This window comes from Uloborus diversus, chromosome 1, assembly GCF_026930045.1.
Source record: "Uloborus diversus isolate 005 chromosome 1, Udiv.v.3.1, whole genome shotgun sequence".
NCBI lineage: Eukaryota > Metazoa > Arthropoda > Arachnida > Araneae > Uloboridae > Uloborus > Uloborus diversus.
The window spans coordinates 169,744,747-169,772,740 of NC_072731.1; the positions used below are offsets into that span (position 1 = coordinate 169,744,747).

The following is a 27,994-nucleotide window of genomic DNA, read 5'->3' on the forward strand; positions in this document are numbered from 1 at the left end:
TTGGAATCGCCGCTCTTCCCACGCTCCTGCTTCCAGGCAGCGCCATGATCCAACGGGTGAGTAGATTCACTTTCTTCGAGCGATTCATTCAAAATTCGGCGCGTTTCCTGCCTAATTTCTTTCTTTTTTTTTGCTTTCGTTGAAATATTTCGCGCAAAATCCGCGTAGAATTTTGTTTTGAACCGGGATTGTATGAAAATTTATATCGCACCCCGGCAAAAAAAAAGTGACACAACTCAAAATTTGGGAAAGACAAACTAGCTATTGAAAAAATAAATAAGAAACAAATAAATAAATTTGGGAAGAAAATTAGAACAAAATCAACAGCGTTTCAACGCACAAAATCAGTACATTACTGCATACACGTGTTTCGGAGTTTCAAGGAAACTCCTTTTTCAATGCGAAATGCGCTTTTGGATACAAAGACATCAAATTTAATGCTCTTTCTTTCCACAATCTCGCACAAAGTTAGTTTACATAACTGGTATATGGTTGCTTAAAAACAATATACTTAATAGTGACGCATCATTTAAATTTTATAATACAGAAGAAATAGTTTCGAACTTCAAGTAAGCACTTTTTATTAGACAACAAAAACTAACCTGTAAACATCACATTAAAATATTTTTGCACGTATTGTGATATTTGAATTGTGTAAATTTCCTTGCCGGGGTGCGATATGTGCATATGAAACTGCATATTTTAGCCCCTTTTGACGTTAGAGCATATAAATGCTCAAAACTTTAGCTTTAAAAAACAAATGCATATTACTGAATTTTTCCACTGGATTTTTTTTTTTTTTTTACTGTTTCGAAGTTTTGTAGAAGTTGAAAGGATGTTTACATGCTTAGAAAATGATATTCAATAAAAAAAGACAATTTTTAACAAAATAAAACCCTATACTGATTTATTGTAGTTAAAACAATTAATGTGCATGTCAGCTTCCGTGTAAATATTTGCTCTAACATGCATTTACCGCCTTAGTAAAAAAAATCAAGAGATAAATCAATTTTGTTTGATAAAAACAAGATGACTAATAGAAGAAGTATTTTATGGGGAAAATATCACTCCTTCCAATTCCCGAAAGCGCTACTTGTGCACACCTTCTAGAATTTCAATATTAATCATCTATGGTACAACGTTATATTACATTACACTCCAGGGTCTCTCGAACTTACCCCTAAACGCGATTTAATCAGCGATTTAATCGGTTGGACGAGGTCCTAAAGACAGCTCTGTTTTTTTTTTTTTTTTTTTTTTTTTTTGAGCAATCGCGATTGCAAATTGTTTTTATTTGACCGTCCTTGATGTTTGGTTCCTTTTTTAATCCCACCGTCCACTGCAGGCGCGGCTCCTCCGGTCCTGCACTGTCCGCCGGAATTCGCTTCTCCTGGTCGGTGGCGTTTATGTCCTAACTCGCACTCACGCTCATACACATACACACTTACTAGGGTTTCCAATCCCGCGTCGAATTCAGTCCCGCGTTATTCCGCTATTGTAAAGAGTCAATCCCGTGGGATCCCGAGATCACGCGGGATGACTTGATTCTTCTAAAAAATTAAATTTTTATGACAAAGAGAAAAGGTTGTGCTTTTTAGGAAGGACTGCTTTTATTACTTGAATTAATAGTCTTCTTGAATTCCGTACACAGCAATAGTAAAGCACGACAAAGTCATATCCTAATCAGCAATTATCGTTTGGTAAGCAAAGGTGTGCCGTTCGTATGGGATGGTAAAGGATTTTTACTCTAAAAATAATGCGCTTGATGAAAACACGTGCTGTGGCTCCACTGCAGTTGGTTTAACTAAAATTAAATAATTGTGGCCATTAGAAGAAGATCCGCAATAACTTCACCGCCTTCTGAAATAGATTTTTCTTTTCTTGTGCTGGGTTTTTGTTCAAGAACTGCAAAAATTCGGACAAAAACGATGTCTGCTGGATATTTATTTTGTTGTATACAATTTAATTTGCATTGATAATACCTGTTGCTTAATTATTGTTGTTCATTGTATCAGTGAATTTGATTCATTGCGCATGGGGTGAATACTGCTTGATTTCACCAAAGTCGTGCTGAATATATAAATAGTCAGATTTTTCATTGCTTTCTTTTTTGGTAACTTTTTTCAATTGATGAATATTGGAACCTCGTTTAAAAAATGTATCTACTTCAATGAAGTGTTTTTTTATGGATAATTTCACCACCTGCTATCTTATAAAAGAATTCTTTTTCATGGATTCCTTTTGAAAATAGATGCAATCGAACTTCGATCGAAAGAAAACAACATTGAAATTAACAACTATCCTGAGGAAAAAGGAGAGAACCTGAATGATATAATTGGAAAGATGGCTACTGAGTTGCATCTAGAAGAAAAAGGTGAAATTATTAACTTGCACCGAGTTCCAACGCACAGTAAAAATAAAATAAAACCTATTATAGTGAGATTTAAGGATATTCTCAAACGTAATATATGGCTCAGAGCTACCAAAGATAATAAAAATTTAACTGTGACCATGATTAACAATAAATTTGAAGAGCAAAAGATTTTCATCAATGAACATGTTAGAAGAAAGGTTAAGGAATTACATTATATAGCCAGAAAATTCAAGAGTGAAAATTATTATAAATTTGTTTGGATGAAAGGAGGGAAGGTCTTTCTTCAAAAAAGTGAGAATGATAGAGTAATACAGGTAAGGAGGAAAGAGAACTTGGATAAATTGAGAAATAATACGGACCAGTTTTTGTGCGATGGAAGACCATGATCTAAAGAGAGGTGAACGGGTGTTCATGGATTATGATTCAATTGAAAAAAATCACTGAACTAAATAATGTGGACGAAGCAGAGACATTTCTTATAAAAGACAATACAGCGGTGTTAAACATTTATCATCTAAACATAAGGAGCATAAGGCAAAATTTGGATGAACTCTTAATAATAATTGAAAATATGGATATAGATATTTTGTTGTTAAGTGAAATATGGATTAAGGAATGTGAAATTGAAAATTATAATCTTAAGGGGTATAACAAGCTTTATAATACTAGAGAAAGAAATAGATCAGGGGGAGGCATAGCTTATATTAAAGAGAAATACTACTTTTCTGATCAGAGGATATTAATGACTACTGCTGAGGCATTATACTTGTACAATAGGGAACTTGATTGTTTTATAGTTTTTATTTACAGGGCTATTTAATCTATATATATAAAAATGGAGTTTGGTAATATTGTTCCCTAAGATCTCAGAAACTACCCGGCAGATTTGGCTGAAACTTTCACCGTTTGTTCTTTTTGGTACTGGGGAGGTTTGTAGACCAGTTCGAAAAAAATCCGATTGATAGTTCCTTTTTTATTCTAATTTGTCCAAATTTTCACATAAATGCCCCAATATGACGGTGAAAAAATACGTGCACATATTAAAATTATATGTGTCCATCGAAAGCGCTTATTTTTCTGCTGAAGATGGCATCTGTTAGAAAGTTCTAAGTTGTATGAAAAACGAGTTATGAGCTTTTTTTGTTCCATGTTCGAAGGCTTTCCTTAACCCAATTCATTATTTAGTGTATCATCTCAACTCCCAGCTCATAGCTAGAATTGTTGAATGTTTTTGTGTTTCGTCTGTGACTGCTTGAGGCTTTTCTCAAGTCAAATATTAAAGTAACGTTTTTTCCCCAAGATTGGCTAATAATAACTAGATTTGGTTGATTATTTTCCATTTAAACGGAACTTTAGTGTAATTAATGGTTTTTTTTTATTATTTGTGCTGATTGGACACTTAATCATTATCCAATCTAACAGCAGAAACCTCGCCAAAATTTATGCAGAAAGATTTCAGTAGCGGATGCATTTGGCAGTTTTTTCAACTGTCGTGGTTTTTGAAGCCAAAGACTACGCAATAATGTTTGTCAACTTTCACCATGTAAACAAAATATCGCCAATCACAGAATCTTTAAAAACTTTTTTTACTGTAAAATAATCCAGCAACTAAATTAGGCAAATCCATAAACAGCACAAAAAATTATATTAATGTGACTTTGTGCACAAATTCAAACCATCGCAAAATTTTACTACTTATTTTGGAAACATTTAGCGCCATTTTATGGTGACCAAAAGTATCTCAGCATCTGGCGACAATATCTCTTTAACAAAATTAGTAACATGCCGTTTTACAAAGTATGGAGGGGGAGCATTATCAAAGGTATCCCAAAACGATTCCCGTAAATACGGTACTATTTTAAATCGCACCAAGAACCCACAATAACTGAAATTTTCCAAAATAACTAAAGCAAGGTTAAGGGGATTACGGGAGCGCGGCTACATTTTTTTAAACAGTTCATACTTCAATAGACATACAGAGAAGATAAGACTCCATGCAAAAAAAAAATAAAAAAAATAAGTAGTATTAAGTGATAAATATTTTTAAACATGTGAAGTTTAGTTTCATATTTCGGAAATTCTTCAAATTTGTATATTCTTAAATTTCGTGTTTTCGTTTCTAAATGAATACAATTTTGCTCTTTTTATTTACTTCTACTTTAGTTTTATGAGTAAGGAAGAAGCTAGATTTTAAATCACGTCAAAAAGGTGTGTTTTAAATTCTTACACTTAAAACAGAAAACAAATGCAAGTAACGGTTCTTTCTCATAATTATTGCTAACCCAGGCAACGCCGGGTATTTTTGCTAGTTTAGTATAAATGAATGTATATCAGAACTTGAACAAAAGGTAAAAGGAATTGCATGTAAAAACATTTTGTATATTGGTGACATAAACATTGATACTTTACCGAATAACACGACAGCGAATGATTATATTAACACTATGTACACTATGGGTTTCAAGCAATATGTTGATCTACCAACTAGGTGTAATGACCTAAGCTCATCCTGTATCGATCATGTCTCTTATAGATGTAATTATAGAATAGATAGGGCAGTAACAGTTGCAGTACATAAAACAACAATAACCGATCACTATGCATTACTAGTAAAAATTGATAACAAAAATTTATTAGAAAAACATTTGAAACGAAGTCGGAGTAGCGAGCAAATAATTAAAACATGCATCGATTATAGAACTTTTGAACAGGATATTAAAGAAATTAATTTCTCAAGCTTAACAGATGAAAACATGGAGATAAATGAGATTTATAACACTTTTATCAATTAAATTAAGGAATCCATGGAAAAAAACAAAAAGATAAAAAAATGCTAATAAATTAAAAACACAATGGATTACACAAGAGTTGGTAAATATGATCAATAAAAAAGAAAAATTATATAAAAAAATCAATACAATTTTCTTATAATAAGGAATATAAAAATAATTATAAAGAATACAATAAACATTTTAAAAAGTTGATTAAAAAATAAAAAGATGATTTTTTTCACAAAAAAATTGTCCATGCTGGGAAAAATGGAAGAAAACAATGGAATATTATTAAAGATATTATAGGGGTTAAGAAAAAGAATTCCATCGATGTAGATAATAGAAATGAACTGGGTGAAAAATTTAATGACTTTTTTACAAATTGTTGTGCGGAAATAAACGGCGGTAGAGCATCATACTATGATAATAACATCACACACCGAACAAATTCTATGTATATTTACCCAGTGGAAATAAGTAAGGTTAAAAATATTATTGATAATGTGCAAAATGATAAAACACCGGGACATGACGGAATTAAAAGTAAAGCACTTAAGATAGTTGCTAATTATCATATTGAAATTGTGACAAAAATCATCAATATTAGTCTACAAAGAGGTGACTTCAGAGAAGATCTAAAAAAAGCAATAATTACACCGACACACAAATCAGGTGCTAAAGATGACTGTACTAATTTCAGACCTATTTCAGTTCTGCCAATATTCTCAAAATTATTGGGAAAATGTTATAGCTCTCAGTTGATGAATTTCTTAGAAAAATATGATTTTTTTTCATAACGCACAATACGGATTTAGGCAAAACAGAAATACTGAAAAAGCTGTATTAAATTAACAGGTGAAATTTATGCGGGCAGTAACGAAAACTATGAAACTTCAGAAGTGTTCTTGGATTTACGCAAAGCATTTGACAGTGTGATGAGCTTGTGAGCATAAAGATTTTGGTAAAAAAGTTATACAATGTTGGAATAAGAGGAATACCTTACAAATGGATATTATCCTATCTCAGGGACAGAAAACAAGCATCAAAATTAAATAACTGTATAAGCAAATATAAAACGACAAAAATGGGAGTCCCTCAGGGATCAATATTAGATCCCTTACTTTTTTAATATATATTAATCACATGTCATACATTAAATTATACGGTACAATTACTCTATATGCAGATGATACAGCATTAACATATTGTGTAAGGAGCATTGATGATATAAAGAACCAAATAGAACTAGATTCAACTGCTATAAATAAATGGTTAACTGACAATATGTTATCTCTTAATATAAAAAATATATATATATATAAAATATAAAGTGTGATTTAAAAAGAAAGAAATTAATAAAATTGATTTAGGTATAAAATATCACGAACCAATATGTGATTGCACAAATAACTGTAACTGCCCTACCAAAGAAAGAGTCGAAAATATAAATTATTTGGTTATAACTTTTCGTGAAAATTTAAAATGGAAATACCATACTGATAAACTTGTGAAGAAATTAAGATGTAGAATACATTGGCTTTATCTATTTAGTTTGGGGAAAGTTTCTTAGATGTTTATTTTATGCCGGTATCAATTCAATAATTACGAATGGTATTTGTGCATGGGGAGGTGATTATGAAGAAAATCTTACCAATTTAAATAGAACTTAAGCAAAAATGTTGAAAATAATTTATGGATATAAACGAGAATTTAATAAAAATGATACTATTTTACAAGAATCAAAGAAAATCTATAATATCAGAGAAATATATGCACAGAGAATATTGTATTTTTTACATAACAACAATAACTGGTTTGAAATTAATGAAAAACAAGAAAATACTCGAATTTCAGGTAAACAATATATAATAAACTTTTAGCTGATAAAATATACTGACTTGCCAACCGGGGGGGGGGGGATTTTGTATTGTATTTTTTATAATATAAAATGTTTCAATGCGAGTTATTGTGTTTTTTTTTTCTGGAGTCAAACGGTCAAATTATTGTTCTGTGTGAAATATTTACTGTATAATTAATTTGTAAATATTTTTTGTTTAATACATATTTATGTGTTTGTACTCCAAATAAAACCGATTTAATAACACTGCGGACAGTGTCTTTGGCGCTCTTTAGTGTAAAATTTTTACTACTAACTCATGTTGAACTATAATCAAGAATTTCTTAATGTTTTGTGATTGACGTTTGTAATTTATGTTTTACAATTCAAGTTGTATGTTTTAACTTTATTTTATTTTGCTTACTGTTTGTTATGTATGTGTGTTTTGGTTAATAAATCTTACCTTGTTAAATAAATCTTGTTAAAATGAAGACTGTATGGGGAATGGTGCGAGTTTATTATCATTAGTCGTCCATACCCTTCCCCCACCTTTCCTTCTTTTCTGGTGTGTTGGCGCTTGGGTAGACTTTCCGATCAGAACTGATTTCTGTTGCTAAAGTGAAAATCTTATGTCCCAAGCGATTTTATTGTTGCAATGAAAATGTTTACGATTGGCAAAAAACTAATGGCGGGGAGCCCCAAACGCTTTTACCCTTAACATTATGCAACATCGTCTAAAATTGCGTTTTGGAAATTTCAATTTCGAAATATTGCCGATGGAGAGTTTCTGAACTCCATCGCTTCGATAATGCATTCAAAAAGCGCATAAACGTTACATGGAGTACAATTTCGTTTTTAAAGCTTCACCCCCTTTTTCTCTAATATTTTTGAAGTTCGTCCAATATTGCGATTTTGGGACGATCATTTTGAAAAAATTGAGGTAAGAGAGTATCTGAACTTATCCTTTCCCAGAACTTTACCAAAATGGCCTACCATTGCGTTATTTGGACTTCAGTTTAAAAAAAAATTCTGGGGGAGATCCCCCAGACCCCCCGTTATTGGTGGCTTTTAGGTTTTTGGAATTACGATATCAAAACGCTTAAATATAACGATTTAAACTAAGTTCTTGTTATTAGAAAAATCAAAAGCTTAAAATTCAAATCAAACGTACTAAATTCCAAAACTTACATAGTTAAAATCTACAATATTTATGCACATAATTTTTTCTTTAAGCACGCATGCTTGGGAGGGGGGGGGTGCTGAAAATATTTTCCGTCTCGAGCACATCACCAAACTTGCACCCATGGTGTTAGGAAGTCACTAATTTTCGCACTAAGGCTAAGTGCTCTGTAAAATTTTGATTTTTTCGACCCACTCTAGTGAACATTTCTCCCGATTGTATTGATGTAAGGAACTTGCATTTATTGTACTTTGAGACAGTGGCGTAGCTAAGGAGGGGGGGGCGAAGGGGGCGGTCCGCCCCGGGCGGCACTTTTCTAGGGCCGGCAAATTGGCCCTTTTGATGCGGAAAAATTAAATGTATTTTCCAAATAAAGAAATTATGGTTTTAATATATTACTGCAGGCAAGAAAATATCATCTTAAAGCACTCAAAAGGACAAACTAACTTTTCTGGGGCATACTGGACAATTTAAGTATTCCTGTAGTTTTTAATTATTCCAAGAAAGTGACACCACAAACGAAGAAAAGTGCGGCTCAAGTCATTTCAAACCAAACTTTCCCAGAAAAATATGCGTGTTTCAACACGCAAATTTATGATTGAAAGCTCGATAATAATAAGAAATTCTCTACCTGACTTAAGCCACTCTTTTCTTCGTTTGCGGTGTCATTTTATTGGAATAATTGAAAACTAAAGGAATAAATACTTAAATATTCCATTTTGACCCAGAAAAGTTATTTTGTCTTTTTGAAAGCATTATGAAAAGTGCATAGTATTTTTAAAAATTCTGTTATTTAGACTGTAGAGGTTAACTTCAGGAAGACGAAAACAATCAACTTTTCCAATTTTTGTTATAAGAAAAAGCTAGTACAGGACTTTAAGTTACGAGTTTCTGGAAAGCCTGCTCTTGAAACAAAAACTTCCCTTTTTTTTACTTCTGGAAAATGCTGACAAGAGTAAGTAAAAGAGAGGTAGATGTAAAATGTTACACGAAACAATTTATTACTCATCACACTTTATATGTTTCAGAGTTTGCTTTGATTTCCCACTCTTTACAAGAGTTGTCTTCTTCAAACGAAGTATAAAGGATTTCCGTTTTCTCGCTTTTGAGAGTAGATAATCTATCCGACAATTTTAGATCACATGTTAATCTATACCTTATGGAAGGTAAGCGAATTTCATTTTTCAACATTTGAGTTGGACCCTCAACTTATCCAAACATAGCCTAAAATGCGTTTTAAAGTACTCAGTTTCAAATAATTTCGGTTGAGATCCTCTCCCACACTCAATTTGTAGTCTAACAGTGCGAAAATGATTTTAGGCGGGAGAGCACTGTAATATCTCATCCCTTTTCTTGATATCACTAAAAGTAGTTTAGAAATACGATTTTAGACCTTAATGTTGGAAAATTTCTGGGCAAAGTCCCTAACCTTACCGTTTCCTCTAACGTAGCAAACACAGCCAAAAAGTATATATTTAGGCCTTTAATTATGAAAACTTTCCTGGAGAAAACTCCCACCCTCTTTTCTAAAGTCTCAACATGTTGCTTAAAATTACGTTTTTAAAGCTCTGATGCTTCAATATCAATTAGTGAAAACAGCATTTGAACCCTGACTGTCCTTGATCTCCTAAAGTGATTAAATATAGCCTAAAACACATTTTTAGGGGTTCAATTTTGGAATTTTTCCGAGACAGATATCTTAGTTGCCCTCCCTCTCTCACCTAACGTCTCAAAAGATTAAAACTGCGTTTTTAAAAATTCAATTTTGAAAAATTTCCGAGGGAAGAACTCTTCACCCATTTTTCTCACGTCCCCAAAGATAGCCCAAAATTTTCTTTCTTAAAGATTTGCGTGAGTAGGAGAGCTCGCTTATACCCTTCCTTCTGACAGATAATCTAAAATGAACTTCAACTTTAAGGATGATTTTTAGAAGGAAACCTCCCTCTGTCCCCTCTTCCTCCTAACATTATAAAACAAAGTTCAAAGTCGGACATCAATTACGGAAATTTTTCAGGAGAGAACTGCTTGGCTTCACAACATTTTAAAGATATTACGGAAACTCTCAACGTCACCAAAGACTGCCTAGAATTGTATTTTTGAGACTTCGGTGCCGAAAAATTTCCAAAGAAAGAACCCGAACCTTCTCCCTTTCAACCAGACCACCAAAGATATCCTTGAAATTGATTTTAATTAAAAAAAACATTTCAGTAAGAAACCTCAGCCCCCCTCTCTCCCCTTACGCCTACAACTGCGTTAGAGTACGCATACAATTGCGTTGCCAAAGATAGCCTAAAATTGCATATTTCAGAGCTTAAAATTTTCGCATTGAGTATCCGACCATTTCCGATTTTCTTGACTTCTACTAAGTAGCCTAAGATGCATTTTAAATCACCCCTCCCCCTTTTTTTTTCTTTTGAAAGTATATAGATAATAATAAGGTCTTATTTTTCTTCAATTAAATTTCTACTTTTAATTTAAACACGTTTGACAGTTTTGTGTATTAGCTATTTCACAACGAAAGGGCGGTAAATTTAGGAACCACCCCGGGCGGCAAATAATATAGCTACGCCACTGCTTTTAGGGACAGTAAAATACCCGTATTTTTCCCTATATAACAATGAAAAATGTCCTAATACGATCCATCGCAATAATCTTTTCTTCGGGTGTTGACAGGTATGCATGAGATGAAAAAACTTTAATTGAATTCTCATTTTGTTTTTCCTGTCCATTCGGTCAAATATTTCATTCATCTAAATGTCGCCAATAGAACAATAACCAGAGGAAATGGCGTGTACCGCTAAAAATTTGCCGCATACGCAAAAACAAACAAACAAATGGATTTCGCAAACTAGTCAAAACAAAGAAATAAAATTATTCCTCCGTTGTTAAACGATCCTTTACGGCGTGGAATTTGAAGGTTGATAACGGCTTCATACACACGAAAAGGTTAAACCTCTGGAAATTATTTTCCAACTGCATCTATTTTCCGCATGAAATGAAAAGTCTAATGTTTTGATAATGAATTTAACTATTATCTCTTTCTCTCGCTTTTTGCAAAAGGATTTATATACTGCTTCCGATTTCACGGTTCGTGAGTTTGACAAATATTTTTAGAAATTCAACTTTTTGAATATAAATTAGAATTTCTGAAGCGAATCCTATACTTTTTTTTTAAACTCCTTCAGCTATCAGGTGGTATATTCATTAGGGTGGGCCGAAAAACCTTTTTTTGGAAATCTGTTTTTGGATAGTGCGGAAAAGTTGCTATATAGACCCGTTATTACCCATAAAAAATTTCGCTAAATTTGTTTAATATTTAGCCGGCGCTATTTGACCTTGAAAAACTGAAAAAAAAAAACGACAAATGCACTTTTTTCAAAAAAAAAAAAGAGGGGGGGGGCAAAAATAAAAGTTTGAAGCTAGTTTCAACAAACATTAGAAGTATCTGTCAGTGCATTAGTTGAAATCCTCAAAGTTTTTTATACATTTCGTAGAATATTTAGCTACGCTCTTTTAAGACTGAAACATTGGAAAAATGAAAAAAAAAAAAAAAAAAATTAAAAGTAGTTTCGAAATAAGTAAGTACTGAAATGTTACGCAATACGTTACCTAGAAAAAAACAGTGAAAATTCAATCAATTTTATGCGACATTTGTACGCCAATTTTAAAAATGCACACACTCAAATAAAAAATAGTTACATAAGATGCTAATTTTTTAATCTTTGGTTCCAGTAGTTTCTTCGGGATAATAAACGGCGCTCAACTACTTCTATTGTTCCTAAGATTATTTTATAACTATTTTATATATATTTGACAAATAGAGCCCTTGAGTATTAAAAAAAAAAAAAATGTGAATCCTCTGAAGTCCTTTGAACTGATTAATGAATTGAACGCAAGTATTCTTCTTTAAGAAATGCTGTAATTCTACACCTCCACAGCTGGGAGTTAAGCAATTAAAGGGGTCCTCTCTTGCGTCCAATGTCCACAATGAGTTGCCACTGAGGCATCTTATACTGGAATTGGATGGTTGCACAAAGTCCACATTCATATTCTGGAGCTATCGAACAACTTCTTAGAGATTGTAAAAAAATCCGGTGGTCAAATTTGATAAAATTGACTGCAATTTTCTGGTTTTGGACATGGAAGATATAAAAAATTTAAGTATTGAACAACAATATTTGTATAGAATCTGTCTTGCCGTAAAAGATGGTCAGTTGTCCTTCAAGCGTGGCTGACAGTAGCCCAGGCAAACTCAGTCAGTCGTGCGCGATGGCTGACAACTGCAAACCATTTGTTACGCTTGTATATAGGCACTCCAACTCCATCAGAAAATCTTACAATACTTGTAAAGTATGTAATGTTAGTTTATGCTCCAATGTGGTTTGAAATAAAAATAAAACCGAACTGCCAGTACGGCGCCCAACATTTTTGGAAAATGATTTCTCTTGGAAGGCAGTTTCCAGACAACGTTAAGGAGATAATTTTCAAAGTTCTCTCAAGTAATGCATATTTCGCTCATCCTGAACAGCTACTGTTGACAATGTTGTTCGACTCAAGAAAATACATTCGGGAATTAGCTGTTAGGCGCATTCTGAACTCTAGAAATAAGATGATGAAGAGCTCGGATGGTGTACGATTTTTTGAGCGTCCTAAACTCAATTTTGAAGCCATTGATTATGTTGATTTAGTTATTTGGGCAAACTGTGTTGTAACAGAGCCAACTCTTACAATGCATCTAAAAGACCAACAATGGAATGAAATGTGCAAAGAACATTCTACAGAGTTTACTTTCGAGAAATTTCCCTGTCACACGCAAGCTGTGAAACGTTGTGTGAAACTAATAACCGAAACTGCAATAAAAGTTCGTGGTAAAACTGCACGAGATAGATACATTCGTGCCTAACTTCAAGCTAGGAAAGAACTTCCATCATTTGATAACAAGGGACAATATTATTCCAAAAAATAATATTCATTATGCATGAGGTATTATAAATCAAATTTGAAGATTTCTTTTTTAAAATTTTATTATCTATATATGTAATTCTAGAAAATGTATGATACTATTGCGTGATAATAATTACTATGATTCATAGTGCTATTTAATTAATTAGTCTATGATTTAATTTTGAAAAATAATTTTCACATTGGTTTTTAAAGAAATTCAATATTTTATCATTTTTCTCCAATTTTTGATGTCGGAAAGGAGCGGTTAAATGCTCATTAAAATCAATGAAACATTTTATGGGCTCGAACTGACTCATTATATAACATTTTCGGTGCATTCCAGCAAAATATTTGGAATTTAGTTTTTTAAAAAAATTTCGACAAAAATTCATTTTTCTCTTTTTTTACGGTTTTTCAATGTCAAATAGCGCCGGCTAGATATTTTTTAATATCCAAGAAATTTTTTGTGAGTGCTAACTAGCTCACTACGCAACTTTTGCGCGCTATCCAAAAATTGATTTCGAAAAAAAAAAAAATTTCGGCTTATTTCGGCCCACCCTAATATTCATACGGCATAGACATATTTAACGTTTGTGAAAATAAACACTTTTCAGGAGAGCCAAAAAAAAAAAAAAAATCCAGCTGACACGTTTGGTTATTTTCAATGTTTTAATTTTTACATAACTTGAAGTGTAAAACTCGTTTAAAGTAGTTATAACCGGTACGTTGCCCTTTTTGGGGCCTCCGTGGCTCTGCGGTAGAAGCTTCGTCTTCTAAGTTGAAAGTCGTGGGTTCGATTCCCGCCGGTGCCCCGGATGTTATTTCCATCTCTTGTGTTGTATATCGTTCTTGTGTGTATCCGGAGGCAAAGCGCTTTACATGCAGCCCTCTATGTATGTGAAGCTGCTTAGCTACTAAATAAATAAAGGTAGCCCTTCTTGAGTACTACGGCAAACCATCCAATTTGAAAAACGCGATTCGCGATTTGTCACATTCGTTACTTTAGCATGGTGCCGACAAGATATACAGGCCAGATCAAAGCATGGGTACCCGCTGCATTGAGTGACAAAGTTTGGTGGTCACCAAATCTTTTTCTGTTTTTTTTTTTTTTTTTTTTTTTTTTTTTAAATATGAATTTGATATCGCACTACAGCAGGATTTAAACACATAGTTAGTATGCAACTAGAACGCGTGTTTCTATATCCAAAGAACAGAAACTGGCGGTCAACGTAACGAGCAAGTAGGGTCAAACCTTAAATCATTGAGCAAGCGGGATAAAGCAAGTGGGAGTGGTTGTTGAGGCAGGAATCTTCGTGGGGGGAAAAATGAGAGGGGAGACCACGTGACTGCGACCTTTCACGGAAGACGTTTCCCCAGAGCTACACTAATTCTCGTAGGTATTTGAATAGTAGTCGATTTTAATTTTTCACCTTTTGCCTTAAATGTTTTCGCACATTTTTTTTTTCTGTCACCCGCAAACGCATAGTTTACTGATTCATGGAATTTTTTTTTTTTTTTTTTTTTTTCAATTTCTACAGTAAGTTTTTGAGTTATGCAGATTTAAAAATGTTTCTAAAAGTTATTTCACACATGTTTTCGAAACTTAAGTAAATAGCAGCAAAGTAGAGTTCTTTACAATGAATGGAAATTTCCTTATTCTTTTTCTCTTTCCCTTTATAGTGCAAGATAGTTTTTTTTTTTTTTTGCTTTTTTTTTTGCTAATTCATTTACTATTTCATGCCTATTGGGAATGAATGAAATATTAATTTGGGGAAATTATGTTAAAAGTTTTAAATGGTAATTTATTTCAAACTTTTTTTTAGTCTATTTTCCCCGTAATTTTTTTTTTCTTTAAGAAAATTAATGAAAAGATTTTATCTATTGCAAAAACCACAAAAAAAAAAAAAAAAAAAAATCAAAAATAAATAAATTGAATGATGAAAAAAAAAAAAGAAAACTTTTAAAAGACGAATTCGGTCGCTGAATAATAGAGAAAATTTTAGAAAATCTAAACATTTTTAATACTTTGTGTTCAGAATTCAAAAAACGTTCTTTGTGAAATCCGAAATGCAATTTCCCATATACTTCACAAGTTAGAGATTGGCTGATTTTAGAGAAGTACTTTCATTACTCACATCATTTGAATGCGTGTAAAAGTGGTTGGTGAAATGAAAAAAGTATTAATATTGTTTTACAGGACAGAGGGGAAAAAAAAAGGTTTTGATAAAATAATTGTTATTATTTTATCAAATACTAACAATAATTTTATCAAACCTCCCCCCCCCCCTTCACCACCAAGTGACACCCTTCTGGGTGGAGTTGCAACTAAAATGCTAGTAACAGTTACTGAAAATTGCGAATATTGAAATTCTGATATATTTGAAATTATATTTCATCTATCAAATGCAGTGGCATCACGACGGGGGAAGTGATTGAGTGGAGAACACCTGTTTGGGGAATGATATCCAAAATGCATTTAAAAGTGGAACCTATGTGCCAAATTTGGTAAAAATCCTACGAAAATTATGTATTTGTATGAATAGCAAGCACACCCACCCACACACAATCACACATCCATTTATGTATATATATATATATATATATATATATATATATCTTTTTTTTTTTTTTTGCTAAGTTAGACCTTATGCTATATATCTAAATTAATTCTCACTTTCCAGTATAAGTCTTTCAACTTTCAAATAACATTACTCAAATATGCTATCTTCATCGTTTGTAATTGTTTGGAGAAAAAAATATTTGCTAATAAAATTAGTTGTAACACAAGATTCGAGAAAAAGACATTTTTTTTTTTTTTTTAACGAAATTAATTTTGTGCATTTGCCGCGTACTTTTGGTGTACTTTTGGATTTATTGATATTTTTCCCAAAGTGATGCATTCGAATTTTTAAATATTTGTCGGCAATTAATTTAGTCAATTTTTAGACATGATTTTCTTCCGCTTCGTATTTCAACACATCTCTTAATCGGTTTTTAAAAATGTGATTTATATAATACCTGTCGTGCTTACTCCTGCTTCAGTGCATGTAATAGTGAGTGAATTGAAGGGTTCATCTATCTCTCAATAGTCTAAGGGTCAAACAAGGGGTGGGGGGTGGGGGGGGGGGTCAAAGGGTCAAACAGATTTGAGGGCGGAAAAAAAACGAATCCGCACAGTGGGTGTTCGAGGGCGCATCGGCTTATGGTCCAATCCGCCACTGCTGATAACCCCTGTTTTAAAACAATATAGGTTACTAATGCTTGAAACTTCCTGAAACTTAAAAGTCTGATACTTTGAAAAAACGAATGTAATATCATTTTGTAATAACTAATATTTTTCTTTTTCATACAAAAACACACACAGTTTGTTTTAAAAAATGCTTTTTTTGCTTCAACTTTTAGAAAGGTATACAATCTGGAGACTACGCCAATTATGAGAGTGATATATAGTTGTAGAAATTCGGATGCATGTTTACGCAGTGCTGTAATTGGGAAAATAATTTGCTGTAGGGTCATTCCATATGAAATGAGCAAAATTCACAAAAAAGTAGTGGCGGCATGGTAACAGAATTTTATGAAATTTGGTATACAGGTTCCTTTTATGCCTGTATAAAAATATCTAAAATATTTTTGCTTAATATTTTTTATTTGAATAGTTACATGCGATTGAAAATTGGTCGAACTGAACAGCATTCTCATTAATGCTAAATGTTGCATTTTTGAAGGCTTGTATCTTATTAACTATTTAATGAAAACATAAAAGTTATATGTTGTTGCAATCTATGGAGTAGAGTAATTAATCTGATATCAATAAAATTTTCAAAGTTATTATAGTTGACTTTTAACCGAGTTTCAAAAACTGAAAATATTTCAGTTTTCTCATAATTAAGCATTTTATTTTTCAATCTCAATCTTTAAGGAATGCGTTAGCTTTGCTGAAATTAATACCCAATAATGTGCTTAGTATCATAAAAAAACTACCTTACTTTTGAAGTTGAACTCCTTTGTCTTCAAAATCAGTTTTAAACTTAGTGACATTTTGTAAAATGATGATTTTCTCCTTCACATAGACACAAAAATTCAAATGAGGGAAAATTCAGACAACTTTAAAATTTTGCATGAATATAGAGCTGTGTTTCTACTATTTGCTTGAAGAAACTCGAAATTTTTTTTCAATTTCCAAACTTAAAATAAAATTCAGAAAAATAGCATTTTCTTTGTGTTTTATGGGTCATCCATACAGATTTGACGAATGCGTGCGCTCGACCATTTTAATTTTTTTTTTTTTTTTTTGAAATTCATATCCCTTAAAGCTGCATATGAAAGATGTTTAAAACCACTTTTATTTTTTCTCTCAACTGGACCTTTGATTTTTTAGAGGTCATCAAAAGGGATTTTCGTAGTCAAAAAAGGGACTTTTTGCATTTTGTCCAAAATCTATTTGAATTACATTTATGATAGTTAATTTAAATCTTTGATGTTAAAGTGCATAAGTTGATAGTCTTACATGCTGAGTTACGTAGCTGTAAGATAATAATTAAAATAATGGCAACAGGTTGAAGTTCAAGGTCAAATGTAAAAATTTTACTCATTTCAAAGGGGGATAACTCGCGTAGGGGACGGAAACACAAAATGAAATACGGCAAAAACTAATTACTGGAACCATGCTAAAAAGAATATGTAACTGTTGCTGTGTGTTTGTGTACCCATTATAGATTACAACCCCTCAAAAATCGGAAAAATGACAAAAATGACATTTTTAGACCCCTGTAAACCAAAAGGGGATGAAGTGTATTTCGTCAAATATCTTATTCATGGATAAAACAAATTTCCTCAAACTCATAATCCAATCTCAAATGCTATTGTGAATTAGACGAGATGGTCCTCTGCCCATATCTTTAAACTTAGTATGTTCTCTAAGAGCTTTTTTTTCTCCTATATCACGAATGGAGAGGAAAATTCAACACAATAATTAAGGAAACATTTCAGCAAGTACTTCATAAACATGCTTTTGAGAAAATGAAACACGAAAGAAAAGGTTAGTTTTGCTAAACTTACAATAAAAAGAAGTAACTAATGAAATTTTACCTTAGTTCAAGAAGCAACAAAAATACACTGATACCATTGATTAAAATTTAGTAGCATCTAAAAGACACTTCAATGTGTTACGTAAAAAAAATTGAGTAAATTTAGAGCATTCCCTCATCTTCAAAAAAAAAAAACATCTGAAATAGAGGAAAAAATGAAATTTTCGGAAATTTTTGATTTTTTAAAGTACGATTTCGTCATTAAGAAATTCATAAACAATTACGAAATTAGAGCAAATAATCAGTTATAGATAGTTTTTCAATCTGAATCATTTTTACTGTCATATTTTCATTAAAAGAGCTGGAAGAGTGAATTGAAATCTGAAGTAAATTGGCAAAATTTCAATCTTTGTTAATATCTCAGATTCAAAAAAATAATCCTAATAAATTTTACTTTGCTATTTTCCAACAGAGATTTGTTTATAGAATATGGAGATATTTATTTTTCAAGTGTACGTTTATAACTTATGGAGTAATTGAGTCACAAACTGTCCGCCATGAACTCTGAAAATTCAGGCTTAGCGTAAGCATCAACTTCTAATTTCAATAACAAAGTAACAAACCGTTTTTAAACTTCCATACTTTGCATTCCCTCATAGATCTGCATGGTTTACCTAAATAAAAATTTTCATTGAAATCTGTGACATGTCAGCCACAGAAGATTTGCTCATTTCGCATGGAATGACCCTGTAGTTAGTAGGGAGCCCCCCCCCCCTCCTCCCTACTAACTACAGCACTGGGTATACAATGAAAGCAGAAGTTTAGTAAAGAACGAACTTCTAGTTATTGTCAACGTTATGCAAAAAAAAATATGCTAATAATGGTAATTATAAGTTTTTACGAGAAAATTTTGTTTGTGGGTAGCGCTTTTAGTAATGATCAGTGACGCTCCGATGGGAGGTCGTTGTAGCCTCTCAAAAATGTAATTAACCGGCAAATTTTGTCTGACGCTTCGAAGTTTTGATGCCGTTTTGCAATACTTCATAAAAAAATGCCTTATGTGTTTTTTTTATAAAACAGAGATGCCTATTTAGGGAAGATCAAGGTGCAGACAGCACACAGCACCATTGAAATTTTTAGGGGGCTTTGTGGAACTTGGGGGTGTTTTTGCCCTTAGGAGGGATGGCACCCCTAAATTAGATGTGTGATCACAAAATTGAGTACATTATTCCTTGCGTTAAACTATACTCAGTGCGGCAGCAGCCCACGGGGGCCAAGACTTACTGTGCCCATCTCAGTTTACGAGACCGAGGGCTCTAATCCGGTTAGGTGTTCAACCGAACGCAGAACCCCCCACCGTTTAGCTCCCAAGTAAGCTCGGTACACATTTAATCGACCCACTGAACGGGAGGTTGAGTCAATCGGGCCTGACCTGGGAATAGAACCCGGGTCTGCGGCATGGAAGCGCTACCATTAAGTCACTGTGCTTCAATTGTTTGAGCCACTTTCATTTTATTTTTTATATACCTATATCTAATTTGAAACTCTTCTGTGCCCCCTAGGCGACGCGCTCCCCAGGATGAAAACCGCGCTGAGTTATAGCGAGCCATATTGAAAGCAAGTAAATTACGGTAAATTTAAGAACAGCAAAAGACGGAACTCCTCATCACGATTGTTAATGAACTTTAGCTTCAGAATGTATTTCTTCCGATTCCAGACAATTTTTCCTTTATGTTAAATTATTCGAAGGACACCTTCACGTGGATCCTTAAACGAAGTTAAATTTTGAATTAAAGGAACAGGACGTCTAACGAAAGGTGACCTTCTGGAAGAAAAATAAACCAGATCTACTTCAGTGGGGCGTGGACCGGAATTCCTGATGCACTTTCTCTCGAATTTCTATTCTTAAGGTTTAATTCCAAGGTCAGATTATTTGGATGACATTTCCTTGCCAATCCATTACCTGTTGATCATTAATTCATCACCTCTATGTTAGATGTATTTTGGAGCATTCTTATGCTTGTTCCTCGTAAGAGTCCAACAGTTCATTTTAAGTGTCTTACCGTTTGTTTTCAGAGGCACTCAGGCACTGTACAAAAGATCCAAACTGTGTACTTAAATTTCAGCGAAACAATGCATTTATGGTGGGAGAAAAAACACCGTTTGCCTTGTGTTTTAATATCAAAAATCTCATAGCAATATTGCGCATGTTCGAGCGCAGACGCATTCAATATGTTGTCGCCTCAGAGCAACAGTAGGATATCTTAGTGTTATTTCTGGGATTAGATGTCTTACTGTTGCTCTGAGGCGACGATGTATTAATACATATATAAGATTGTAAATGTGTTATTGTGTTATAGACCAGCGGAGGGCGTTGAACTCGAAATCGGAGATTTTCGGGTTTGAAATACATGCTCAAAAAAATCCGTGACTCCGAAAGTCTTGGTAGAGACCAGGGGCTCTCAGCCTTCTTTGACTTATGGTGGTTCCCTGAAAGCACCAAACTTTTACGTACCTACCATCTTTATATGTATCATGTTGTCCAATCTCAAATGTACACAGCTTAGGACAAACCAATCGTGCCTGACATTTTTTTCGCGAATACAATACTTCCTATTTTGTAAAAGGAAGAAAAATGACTCTTAACACTGGCTATGTTCGAGTGAAAGCAGATAAAGTTAAAAGGGGATTAATTAATGCATTGCTCATTAATTAATGCACCACCGCAGGCTTCAAGAAGGGGCAAAGCTTCCAAAGTACACGTCGAACGCAGAGTACACCAATCCGCCATAGGTGGATGATCTATCCACTCTGGCATATGATCACTAGGTTAGAAAAAAAAAATGTTTGGGACTACGCATCCGCGGTTTGGGGGGACTCATCCAAAGCAAAGGTGGTTGGAAACCACTTTACATTAAATTTGCCTTATTTTTACAATAAGAAAGAACCAAATATTTCGAGGGAAGGCTTCCTCTTCTTCCCTAACTACAGCCTAGTGTAAAAATTAATTTATTCAAGAAAAACCTTTCTTTTTTAAATTGACACGACTCTCACATTTATTTCGGGATAATTTCGTCACGGGTCCCTTGCCATTAAGAATAGGTACAAAAACATTAATCTCATTTTCTTTCTTTAAATCTCGGGCCCCGTCTCTGCAGTGGCAGGTAGTTCTGTTTTGCCTGCTCCTAGCCCCTTCTACGTGAGGGTATTCATGTATCTGATTTTATCCTTTTGGTTTGCTTATTTATGTTGCGAGTTTTTTTCCAGAATGAATTTAATTTTTTATACATTTTACGGCGTACTTTCACACGTGTTTCTAATTGAAGATTCTAATTGCATTGCTTGTCACGCGCCAACCTTTGCCTCGCATATAATAATTATTAACTTTTATCCGTATTTGACTTATTTCAGCATATTTAGAATTCTACCAATTATGGATAGCTATTTGATGTTGTTTATTATATGATAGATTATTATTACTATTTATAACTGAATTCTTTCAGAAAACTTACTAATGTCGTAGTCATTTGTTAAATCTTAAGCGTGTGGAAGATTCGAAAATTCTTAACATCGATAAAAACTATTGCATTTGGCACAAGACGGTAAAAACATTTTAACTGATACATGTAATTACTTTTTTGAAGTTGGAAAAGATTTTACAGTTCTGCGGCGTCTGATTTTTCGAGGATGGAAACGAACAAATGTGCATCACACAACCGCATGAATGAAGAATGAACACCCCCAACCAGCGGACAAATACAGCATTTTTAATTGTTTTCTTTTTGGAAATGTATGTACGGAAGTTTCTACACTGCAATTCATCTCAGGAAAGTTGAAACCTTTTTTTTAGAAGCATTAACAGCTGTTCATTCGCTTGTACAGCAATGTACCAGCAAATATAGCAATGCGGTAGTTGGAATAAAATATTTGGGGGAGCTCTCCTTGGGGTTTGGGGGGAATCACCAAAATAAAAGGTGATAGCAAACCAATTTATATTACATTTGCATTATTTTTACAATAAAAAACTAAATATTTCGAGAGACGCTCCCTCCCCTCCCGTCCCCAATTACAGCTCATCTGGTCGGTATACATAAGATTTCATTGGATGGTGCCTGAAAGATAGAAGTTTATTTTGATACTAACCACCGGTTTGTACCAGTTGATTTGTACTTTTATATCTTGTCAGTCTTTAACCCTTCAAGTACCATTATGTGTCTTCTAGTAAGATCAAAATTAATATATAATACAGGGGAGATAGTGGATGCAAGTAAAATTTTCTGAAACCATTAGGAAGTTCGATACCCCCCTCCCCCGCCCCCATAAAAACTCTTCAAACAAGCATACAAAAATCCTTAAAAAAATCATTTTAAAAAATTATATATATATATATGTATATATATACCAATATATATATATATATATACATATATATATATATATATATATATATATATATATATATATATATATATATATATATATATAATTTTTCAGTTTTGGAATGTGTTTTCAGTCCAAAACTCCCGGAAACGGCAACCCAAAATTTTCGGAAATTTTGGATCATAAACACCCCAAAAATAATATTTTATTCATGTTAATGAAACATCAGAATTATAATACGAAAAACAAAAAAACAAGAAAATTTTTTTTTAAGTATAATGTTCAGGGGCGGACCGGCCAGCCGGCGCATTGCGCCCTCAAACCTCTGCGTCTTCGGTTTTTTTTTTTTTTTTTTTTTGTCTTTTTTTTTTTTTGCACTCTCGAATGTGTGCGTCTTTGTTTTAAATTTATTTCATTGTTTTTTTTTTTTTTTGTTTTTTTTTTTTTTTTGCACCTGCGAACATTTGTGCCTATTCGCCTTCTAGGGGGTACCGTGCGCCTTTAATACTGTTATGGTAATTAACTTTTGGTTTCAGTTAGATGTAACTTTCTAAGCCATAGTCTCTCATTCTATGGTTTGCTAAAAGCTTCTGCTCTTTTATTTTATTTTAAAAAGTAAAAATTAATGAGAGAAACTCATGAGCCGAATAAGAGATTACACAAGTAGCTTACTCAAACTCCTCTCCTCTAGCAAAGCTCTTCTCAACAGTTTTCGATAGCAAAAATTTTGAACTAGTTAAGTTTTTTTTTTTTTTTTTTTTTTTTTTTTGCAATAAAGAATAACAGATTTTTTTAAAAAAATACCAAGCACTTTTCATAATGCACTCAAAAGGACAAAATAACTTTTCTGGGTTAGAAAGGACAATTTAAGAAATCCTGTAGCTTTCGAAAATTCCAAGAAATTGACACCACAAACGAAGAAAAGTGCGGCTCAGGTCATGAAGAGAATTTATTATCATTATCTAGCTTTCAATCATAACTTTGAGTGTTGAAAGTTATTTCAACACTCAAAAAACACTTTCCCAATAAGTGTGTGTCTTATTGGAAAAGTTTTGTTTGAAATGACTAGAACTGCACTTTTCTTCATTTGTGGTGTCATTTTCTCGGAATTTTCGAAAACTACAAAAATTCTTAAATTGTCCTTCCTGACCCAGAAAAGTTATTTTGTCCCTTTAAATGCATTATGAAAAGTGCTTGGTATTTTTGAAAAAAAATTTGTTTTTTTATTCTTTTTAGTGTAAATGTATTTTAGGAATACAATAATTTTTAACCGACTTCAAAAAGGAGGCGGTTATCAATTCATACCGTATGTATGTTTTGTTTTTTTTGTTTGTCCACTCATAGCGTCTCACCTAGTGAACCGATTTTGATGATTCTTTTTTTAATGGATAGGGGATGGCTCAACTTAGGTCCCATTACTTTGTTTGACCATATTTGTTCTTTAGAAAAAAAGTTATGAGCAAAAAACAGTAAATTTTATGCAATTTCCCTATTAAATGATTTTGTAGCGAAGTTCGCACTTTTCATCCATGGATAACAGTGGCTCAGTAGTAGAATTCTCGCCTCCCACACGAGCGACCTGGGTTCAAATCCCGACTAGGACAAAGTGAATTTTACTAAAATTTCGTTTCCACTGTTTCCCGTATTTTCTCGAATCTTCTATTAATTTCTGTATCTTTCCAAGTCTGGAAAGTTCCAGCACTTTCTCAAGTTGTATATAAGGAGATGTAACGTTCATTCGTGGTTCTGAATAAAGATCTCGAGTTGAGACTAACGAGTATTCGCTTCATTTGGCTTTCACATTGTCTTCGCTATCTTCATCTACGCGACAATATGAAACTCATTGTTATAAAAGTTTGGTGCCGTATAACAGTAACATTAATAGTAATTGTAATGATAATTTTGAATGAAGGCTTCTCTGAAGCAAGCATCAAATTTCTTCGAGGGATATTTCGATCATAGGGAATCTGGCGTTGTCGTCTCATTTTTGGCGTAAATAATTTTATTTTAGTAATCCTGTTGATTTATAGTAACCCTATGTGAATTATCAAAATCTTCCTTTCTTCAGTAATATTGCTCCATAGTAGGGGTAAACCTAACCTGGAAGCGAGGTGATGCAGTGATTAGGATCTGCTTAGCCTTCACAATGCTACCATTAGGTTTGACTCACCTACTCTGTAGTATTTTTATCGTTATCATCTATGCCGATAACAGATGATCGGGGCTAAGTAAGAAAATACAGGATTGCATCATGAGCAACTTAGATGCTGTGGAATGTAAATTAGTTAGGAAAAACGTAATACTTAAATGGTTATAGTTAAATTAACTACGCATGATTTCCAGAGAGGAACAAAGATAAGTTTTTAGTGCCAATCGCTTAAAGTTTAACGCGTGTCAATAGTTTTTTTTTTTTTTTTTTTTTTAGTATGGAGCATTTTTAAGAAAAAAATGTGAAGTTTTGTGATGGTAACTTCTTATTATTTCTGAAATACTTACATTTACACTAAAAAGAATGAAATAAAAAAATTTTGAAAAAAAAATAGAACCGACTTCAAAATTGCTCTAAAAAGTGAAAAATAATTTTATTCTTTAAACACCATCGATAATGCTTTTAAACATAATTTTTGAAGTTGGCGCAAAAACGATAGATAAAATCATTCACAGCCATAACTCAAATACAACTATAAATTTAACCAGGACCAGTTTCTTCACTATCACATACATTATGCATTGATGACAGCATATTTGAATAGCGATATAAATGTTTCGTTCGTAATTTTGGATGCTTTTCTGAAAAAAAAATATGAACGAAGCATGGTTACACTGGATTTTACGTTTTGTTTTTGCGCCAACTTCAAAAATTATGTTTAAAAGCATTATCGATGGTGTTTAAAGAATAAAATTATTTTTCACTTTTTAGAGCAATTTTGAAGTCGGTTCTATTTTTTTTTCAAAATTTTTTTATACCCTTTCGAAACTTCACCTTCTTTTTTCATATAAATGCTTGGTACTAAAAGGGAAAAAAACCTTTCAAATTTTTTTAAATACTGAATTTTACATATTTCACTATGGAAAGTAAGAAAATACTGAAATTTTATTTTCAAGAAGTAAAAAATGATTGCACGAAAATTTTATCGCTCCTGAAAATTGTCCGCCCTCATTTAGATATTCGGCTTTGGTTTTCAGGAGTTATTAGATTTTGCACACATCAGGGCCGTATACAAGGGGAGGGGGTTCTTAGGATTCAAACCCCTAACCCCCGAAAAGATCGGTATGACATTTAAATGTTCGTTTATATTCAAAAATTTCCAAAAAATATTGTTCCAAAATGTCTTTCATATGTATGTGTATACATATGAAAATATATGTTGCATAAAACGCTTTCATAATAGATAACCTGACGAGTTGAACATTAGCACAAATAGCGCAAAACTCCACATGAAAGTTTCTAAACCCTCCCCGAAATTATTTTCTGGTTACGGCCATGCACACTATACCTCATATAGTCATATAGAACTAAATCAAGCCCGCAACATATAATTAATATGCGGGGTAAACAGTCATTCTTCGACAATGTCCCCCAAATACTTGCAGTTCTCTTCAACATTAATCCAATCTGTAATTTCGATGTAATATTTTGTGTTAAGTAGAACTACAAAACACAAAACTTTTACGTTAAACTAAAAACATACACTGTTTTATGCATTTTTTCCTAGCTTTACTAGCTGCAAAATGTTGGCATTAAACATTACGTTTTACTTGTCCGGAAAGTATTGTTAAAAGTTCAGTTGCAACTTCAAACTTTCTTTAAATGACGACACAGTTCTTCAGAAAACACAGGAGATTTATTTACAACTATGTACAAGAAATATTGTTAGCAACAGCCAAATTAACCCTAGCAATTAGTCAAATATCAATTAACACCGTAAACTCAACGGTCACACACGTATTCACATCAAAATATGCAAAAACACAGCGCAAAGGCTAATACACACTTCCAGCGGAACGTTGAAAACGAGACTCCACAGTTAGAAAACAAACAGACTCCTCCATTCACAAGACGCCCGGCGTTTTATACCGAGCGAATAAATATTTAGAAAATCCTACAAAGTTCTACAAATTTCTTATATTTTCTTTTTATTCCATTCACAAATCTTATCGTTCAAAAATGGAGGGACCGTATACTTCTGTCGAATGTTAGGGGGTTGTATGTACATTACAAGGAACTATTTACAGGTTACATTAGTAAGATAATTTTAGATGAAAGATAATGGAATGAACGCCAAATTTGGCTAGATTACAACAAATTAATCACAAAAATAATTAAAAATTTACAGAATTTGTAACATTGCCCCCTTCCTAAACCTTTTAAAAACATTAACTAACATCTCAAATTAAAATTACACAGACTATTACTATTAGACTGCTAATTATCTAATGAGATAGCTTGAAAAATAAACATATCTTGGCAATTTTGATATTTGTAAAAGATTGTGATGCAATTGGGAGAAATACTAATTTTCAAAATAAGAGCTAAAAAATAACCTAAAAACGAAGTCAAGAAAAATGAAACACATTAAGAGCAGAAGTTTTATCTTTAATGACATTTTTAATGTTCAGAAATTATGATCTATGTGTATGCAAGAAGAAAATTATTCTCATTTTCCTCCCCTCTAGGTTGGTTTTGTGTTCAGTGCTCTAATGGTGGCCTCATTTTCCTTTCCAAGTCAGACAATAGTAGAATACAAGCCAAAATTAAATGATCCATTTAATACGAAGAACACTGACGAGCCTTTAGTAGTTATTGTAGAGGAACAAGATTCAAAAAGTGGTGGATCAGTTATAGTACAGTTTGTTTATAATGGAAATGTAAAGGATGGAAGAGACGGATTGAACAACGAAAGATACAACATTGCACAAAACTCAAAAGACCAATCAGAGCTCAACTACAATACAACTGAAAGAAATATGCCAAATTCTGAAGCCATGCCTTATAAAACCGAAGATGCGTTTTTAACGAAGGAAACAATTTCAAAACAAGAAGAAGGAAAGAAAAAATCTGAACACCAAAAGCAATCTTTTAACAAAAAAACCAGAATGGATCAAGAATTTGAAGAATGAAGAATCGATCCCAGCAAAAACCCAGCATTTCCCTTACCCTACAAATGCTGTACCTCCATTTCCTGAAATCATACATGGAAAACCAGTTCGAGAAAGTTTAAAAAGTTTTAATGCAAAATCAGAAACATTTTTATTGGATTCCAAGTTTAATGAAAGACCAAAGTTTTCTGAACCTGCACTTTACCCAAGGACAGTATATAACACAGAATTTGATGTTCCATTTTTTTAGGATTCATTAAGTACATAAGAAACTTCACATTTGTTGCATTATGTTTCATAAATAAATTTTTTTATATATTTTTTAGCTTTCTGATAGTAGCTGTGAAATAATATATTTGTACTTTGGAACTACAACACCCA

The 27,994-nt window shown here is 32.9% G+C and overlaps 1 long non-coding RNA gene across 1 annotated transcript; it reads left to right on the top strand.

The window, feature by feature from the left end:
* On the top strand, positions 1 to 27,934 carry LOC129222893 (uncharacterized). The gene is made up of 2 exons (XR_008580623.1): positions 1 to 56; positions 27,191 to 27,934. It is a non-coding gene; the product is annotated as an uncharacterized LOC129222893 (long non-coding RNA).
* The last annotated feature ends 60 nt before the right edge of the window (positions 27,935 to 27,994 follow it).